Consider the following 7,092-nt stretch of genomic DNA (forward strand, 5'->3'; position numbering starts at 1 on the left):
AAAATCAACTAATCTTAATGGACACTTTTCGAGCTGATGCTGACATGTTTGGTCTGCTGCCCTTTTTCCTTATGCTTTTCATTTTCATTTTATTTTTTATGTTATTTTTTTCTCGGCTAATATACGCTTTAATATGCAACGCTCGAGTCCTTGGCTGGAATATCAGCTGCCTTTGGCGCATTCGCCGTATTTCATATTCATGCAGCGCTTTGTTCTATTAATTTCCTCGGTGTCCTGTTGCCCATGACAACTACAGTGACTGCAACGGCAACGGCAGCGACTGCGACTGCGACAGCGACAGCGACAGCTCCATTTGTCGCCATTGTTTTTAGAGCTCTATGATTGTGTACAAATATGTGTGTGGGTGTGTGTGTGTGTGTGTGTGTGTGTGGGTGCTGTGCATGTGTCTGCGTGTTTTTTTGTGCTGCGCAGGTGTTTGCTTTTGTTTTGCGGGGCGGTTTTTTAGCGCTGATTTTGATTTAGCTCAACTGCCTCGACTCGACTCGACGCGATTCGACTCGACTCGACTCGGCTCGCTGTTGGGCTTCATTTTAATTAACAACGAACTAATGACAACTGCACACAAACTCAGCGCAATGCTCTAATTCTTATTCTAATTTAATTTGACTCTAATGACTTGAGCTGCTCTTCCACTTCAGCCAAGACACTAAAGGGGTTAGAGCTGGGGCTGGGTTGGGGTTAATGCAAGGCGGGGCTGGCAGTTACCTCTACTTGTTACCTTCTTTGCCAATTGTCAGTCAACAATTGCAAGTTCCGAACAATGGCGCACATTTTTCCAGCTCTCTTTTCACCAACCAACTGACTGACTGACTGACTGATGATTGCAACTGTGCCACTCGCCAAGCGAGGGTAGTTCCACAAGTATTCGTTGTGTACGTAAATTAAAGATAACTGAAAAATCATAAAAGAAAATCATATTTTATTATAGAGAAGAATACCAATAAAGGAATGTACAAATAAGTTTACACCAATTAGTATATAAGTTTATAAACTGCCCTCCATATTTGGATCCGCCTTTTGGTGCTCTCTACGTACTTGGCTCTGGCCATTGTCTTTGGCAATGCTTCTGTAATATCTGCGTCTCCTTTACTGTTAGGCAGCCATTGTTATTACATAGTATACCCTGTATTTAGTTTACCTGATATAAAATGTATCAAGTCGAGTCAGTTAAAAATTAAGAATTAAATCAAACTAATAATTATAACATTAAATAGTTTTATTTGAATATTATATAATCAATATTAATATTAAATATTAATTATTAATTATTAATGCACAATATTCTGGTACCATTATAGGATCAAAAGTTTAGGTCACACTTAATATAAATACTTATAAAAAAAAAAATAAAAATTAGTATAGGGTATTAATCTAGTCGCTGATGCTTTAGCTTTTCTCAGTTGTTTTCGCAATGCATTTGTTTGTCTGTTGTGTTTGTCTATTCGCTCGTTGTTTCTTTCGTTTGTTTGTTTGTCCGCTTGCTTGTTTGTTTGTCGTATTTATCATGGCAGTTGCCTTTGCCTCTCTTCTGCATTCTCTGCACTTGCAAATAAATGTTAATGAGTAGTTGAACAATAAGGCGCTGACAATGCAATCTCAGAGTCCCCTCCACTGGCTCTGAAATGCAACTGAATATAATGAATATACAATATGAATGCGACTACGAATACGAGCTGTATGTATGTATGTATGTATAGCCTGTTAACGGCGCCCATTTAGGTTAGCTTCAGCGATTGGGGTCTTGGGGCTTTAAGCGCTTTAGCGTATGCAAATGCCACAAATCAACGGCAATTCAATGGAGTCTAATGCCTAAATCGCCGTTGTTGCTACTCCCGTTGATAGCGCGTGGAGCGCTGGTGGGGCCGGGCAGGTGATGCCACACATTGCTACCAACTTATTTCAATAGAACATTTTCTGAAAGGCCCGCACAACAAAGGGGCCAAAAAAAAAAGGCGACTGTTGCCATGTAAATTTTGCACTTTTTGTTGCTCATTAATGTTAATCAAAATGGGGGAAAATGGCCAAAGAGCTGCAGCCTATTGAGCACAGCAGAGCCCAGCACCGCTATGGCAACCTGACAAAAGATACCCTGTACAAAGATGACAGCTCAATTTGTGCTAAGCAGACGCCCTAAAGTATGCCGCAAGGTATGAGATTTGATCAATATATTCAGCCTTTAAAGATAGAGAAACTTGGAAAGGAATTGGCTGCGAATCGAACCGCTTTTAATATCTGCACAGGGTATACATATATCCTGTATATACAAGGATTTCCATTTCTACATTTATTCGGGTTACCGCTGCAGCCTCGGTCAGCAGCAGAAGGAGCGAAGCTTCTGCTTCGCTTGAGTCCTGCTCCGATAAGCATCGGCTTCTATTTCATAGGCCACAAAGCAAATAGTTTTCGCAAATTGTTCAAGCGATCGGATAGCTGATTTATCGTTAACGATCGATCCGGCATTTGGCAATTGTGTCGCATGGAGAGCATTAAAACTCGCACACAGACGAAACCAACAATTGAGATGCGCATCACTGCTTGAGTGGCTTTAATCCTTGCGAATTTCAAACGGCAAACACGGATTACAAACACACATGCGCCCGGGCACATATGCAGATAGCCCGTCTGGGATGGATGGAGGTAAACAATGCAGCTGAAACGCTGCCCTGAGATTTGCAGCAAATCGATAAGAGAAACTGCCAAAACCAAAAGCAGTTATGACAACGCATCGATTCGGCGATTGATATGCCAGATATAAGGCAGCATATGTGTTCTCATTGTGGTGCCTGCAGACCCTTCTCTATCGCTGGCAGACCGAATAGCACACAATGACAGCCAAGATCTTTTTTTACTCAACTTGTCTAATGTTTCACAAACTTATTCTGGGATAAAAACAAACATTTCTTATGCCTTCCTTTCCTTATATACTCGAGTATACGCAATCAATCTCACACTGCAGTAAATAATATTTAAATTTCGCATACTTTGAGATTTCCAAGATTATCCAATATACATGCTCACTCGTTCACCTGAACAGCGTTCCACAGACCAAAAATGTCCGACAACGCCCTCGCCACAAATTTACCAAAGACGAATGATCCAATATGTGAGCCAAGAGAAAACCCTTCAACTGTCATTCAAAAAGAAGCAGACAAAGGGGAAAACTAATATTCGAGGAAATTTGTGAAAAGCGCAAAACTGAAAACTGAAAAGCAAAAGAAAAATCGGATAATGCCAAGAGATTCATCTATTTAACTAGAACGCCAGAAGAACGCATGTAATTGACTTTTGTGTGCGCATTTTTTCATTCATTGATGACAGACAAAGGAGTGAAGAAGCAGCAGAGCTGAGTTGTTGCAGAAGCAGCCGGTGCGACAATTCATTGACTGCGCAGACACCCGGACGACTACGAGCGGGCTCCGAGCTGGCCGAAAACCCAGACAAACTGGCGCGACCCGCCGGCCCTAACGAATCATCTCTCAATGGTCAAAGTCCCTCAATGGCGCAACGTGCTGCTTCAGTCTCTACATGTCTCTCTCTCTCTCTGTCTCTATCTCTGCTCGCTAAGGATACGCCGAAAAAGTGTCAAAATTCCTATAATCCGCTTAAAGGTGTTTTAATGCCCAGCTCTGCAGGCCGAGCTGGTCAAACATCTTCTCCTCCTCCACATTTTGGTTTTGTGCTCTTGCCACCTTGCCAGCGCGTTTCACATGAATGAATTTTCAATTTGCTGCAGCGCATTGTCTTGGCAACGGGCTGCCGCCCGCGTCCTGCCATTCAATGTGGCACGTAGGTGTTTTTTGTCCGCGTCATTGTCTCTGCCTTTGGCCAGAACAATGCCACAGCGGGCTACGGACATCGGACGGACGACGGACACTGAGCATCACAAATGGCCGCATGACCAGCCAGCTAGCCAGCCAGGATAATGCGCGCTTCTTGCCAGAGTTGGCTACCAATAAACAATAAAAACAACAAATACACACACGCACACATACACACTCACACATAGACAGAAAAGTGCAGCCGACGCTTGCCACAGACAAGGTCAAGTGGCAGCCTGTACAGTCTAGTAGCTCTTCAAGTTTCACACAGTTTCCCATGGCCATGTCTCCGGCTTATGCTTTAGCTCTTGCTGTGCTCTTGCTCCGCTGCTCTGAATATCACAGTTTCTGGCCTTTCTTGCCGCGTAATCATCTGCATTTAAATCGATCGATGCGTTCATTGAATTCTCACTTCCATTAGGCAATGCGCTGTGAGTTCTACATATATCGATTCCCTTGTCTGGGACACTGACCAACTGTTTTATCTAGCAGCGACTTGAATATCTCGACATGATTAGGCAGTTTGGCATGACGCACCAACTGGTCAAGCATATGAAATGAGTATAAATCGATTTAATCGACGCTTAGAGATGGGTTTCATATATTATAATTTAGTACGGTTCTGTTGCTTACCTAACTGTAGATATATAACTTTTGACTAAAATTCGATAATTCTTGTATGTATATTTATATTATTTTCTGTACATTTTAAATTGATAATGTATGTATAATACATTAATTTGTTATTGAAAGTAAATTTGTCATAAAAAAAATATACATAGGTAAGAATTCATGTCAGTGTGTACAATATTGTTATAAAAATAGTGAATGTTGATAGAACATTCTAGGAGAACTCTCAGAGGGCTCTACACTATCTGTAAGAAAAACCTGGAGAAATCTGAATGATAATAATTGTTAGCCAAAAGCTGGCTTTTATATTAGTATGTGCCAATGACGCAGGTAATAAATTAACGAAGTGTCTTATTTATTTAATTTATTGTATATACATATGTAGTATATGTATTATAAATTCCCTTTAGCTTATCACATCTTTAGAAATGTCTTACTATTAGTACTCTCGTCCACAACCGGAATACGTAAATAATATTTTGCTGCGTTCTCTATTTATAGATTAAATTTTTAGCATTTATGTAACTGTCTAATGATCATTGGCACGGCATTTACATTAAAAATTAACAATGTTATTTTAAATAATTGAAAAATAAATAAGACGTTGTTGGAAGGGTAATATACCTATTTATATAAATAATAGCTTCCAACGATCTACAAACATATAAGAAATGCTTTATTAATTAACAATTACTGTATTAGTTGAATATCTTTCTTAAATACTATTATATAAATCGACCAAAATTTGCATAGAGAAGAGAGACAAATGACACAGCTTGATAAAGTTGATCAAACTGTAGATTATTATGCCAATTACCATGCAAATCGACTTTTTGCAGTGGCATATGCCATTCAATTAAAAGGTTTGCTCTTTTTCCAGCCGGAACCCCTTTGCAAATCTGTGCAAAAACCAAAAACCCAACAAAGGCCCATAGAAGCGACACAGACCAGAAAACACATATGTATTTCATTTGATTCAATCATTTCACAGTATTTGCGATGCCTATCATAAATTCGCATAAATTTGCTGAATGGGCAAAATCGATACGCAAATTTCAAAAAGTATTCAACATGAATTCGAATCCGAAGCATTGCGAAAAATTGAAAAGCAAAACGGCGCGACGCACGCTGACAAATGGAAAACATTTGTAACGACCATTAAATGATGTTGTCATTGTTGTCGCATGCGTTGTTGCTGCAGTTGTTGTTGTTGTTTCAGAATTAATGCAAATCGTATTTGGCGAAGGGTTAGACTCTGCACAGCATAGGGGTCAGCAGGGGATGAGGCGTTGGGGTTTGCCATTTTAATGAAGCCATTAAAAATTGCTGACATTTGTCAGTTTTCGATTTTTTTCCTTTTTATTTTTGCGGGGCGTTGCCAATAAAATCGTCAAATTGTAAAATTGTAAAATTGGCAATTTGATGCGATTTGGCTAACCCGAAACACGCCCACTTTGTGCCATTATACCTTGAAGGCAGCACTATGGGAAGATCTATGGATTGTTGTGTTCGTCCATGGGGTGTTAAAGGGTTACATTTCATTCATGCCCAGGCCAATGCTGTTTTTTTTTTCTCGAACAAACTTTGGCCATTAAATTGGCCACGCCCGAAATTTATAATTGCAAAATGTTGTACGCCCCATTCGGGCCTCAGTCTTTGACTTACAACCGTTACAATGTCAATGGGCAGCGAAACGAAACCGTTAAGGCGCTCACTTGTTACAGCACAAAAGACGAAAAAATGAAATCAAATGAAATGAAAACTGGAAATCATGAGACAAAGTTGTCACTGCAAAATGGCAGCAGCGAGGAGCCAGCGGCAAGCCTAAACGTATCAACTTTAATTTGAATTCAATCAAAAGGGTCTCTATTCTCATTCACAGTCACATTCACAATCACACTCACACTCACATTCACATTCACAATCGCATTCAGCATTCGGTTTATACGATTCACCGTTCACGGTCACTTTCGCTGGCAAACAATCGAGGCTCATCAGCGTCTGTTGCTCTTGATCTGCTGTGGGCTGCAGCGCTGTTGTTTTGGTCCGGCGCAGCTTCAAAGGGCGGCCGTTTCATATCCTTTGATTTGCATACGAGGCGGACAACTACAACTACAACATCAACAACAACAGCAACAGTCCGCTCTGACCCTCGGCTCCCCCCGGCAAAACAAACAGTTGAGCAATGGCAAAGTTGCTACACTTATGTCGCGCCTTGCCAGTTCATCATCATGATCATCATCGTTGCCGTCGCCGTCGTCGTCATCTTGATGAACATCATCTGCGGATCATCCACATCAATTTAACGGCGCGATCTTTGCGCGCTCGCAGCTGCTGTGAGTCAGTCCTTCGATTAAGGTTCAGCGTCAGCTTCAGTTTCAGGTTGGTTCGCGCGCTGTCAGAACCAATCAAGTCGACGCTCTTGACACAAAACGATGCGTAACTCTTCGAGAGGTTGTGCACAGCAATTCATCAAAGGACCGTGACCAGTGCCCGTGCCCATGCCCAAGCCAAGGCGAGCCTCTTCGCTAATTTGCTGACTGTGGTCATGGCCCTTCTCGAGTCCTCGAGCACCGGCAGCTGGCCAGTCATAATTGACAATAGTCTGCCCTAATTGCTGACT

The sequence above is a fragment of the Drosophila mojavensis genome, unplaced genomic scaffold (genome assembly GCF_018153725.1).
Source record: "Drosophila mojavensis isolate 15081-1352.22 unplaced genomic scaffold, ASM1815372v1 contig_74, whole genome shotgun sequence".
Taxonomy (NCBI): domain Eukaryota; kingdom Metazoa; phylum Arthropoda; class Insecta; order Diptera; family Drosophilidae; genus Drosophila; species Drosophila mojavensis.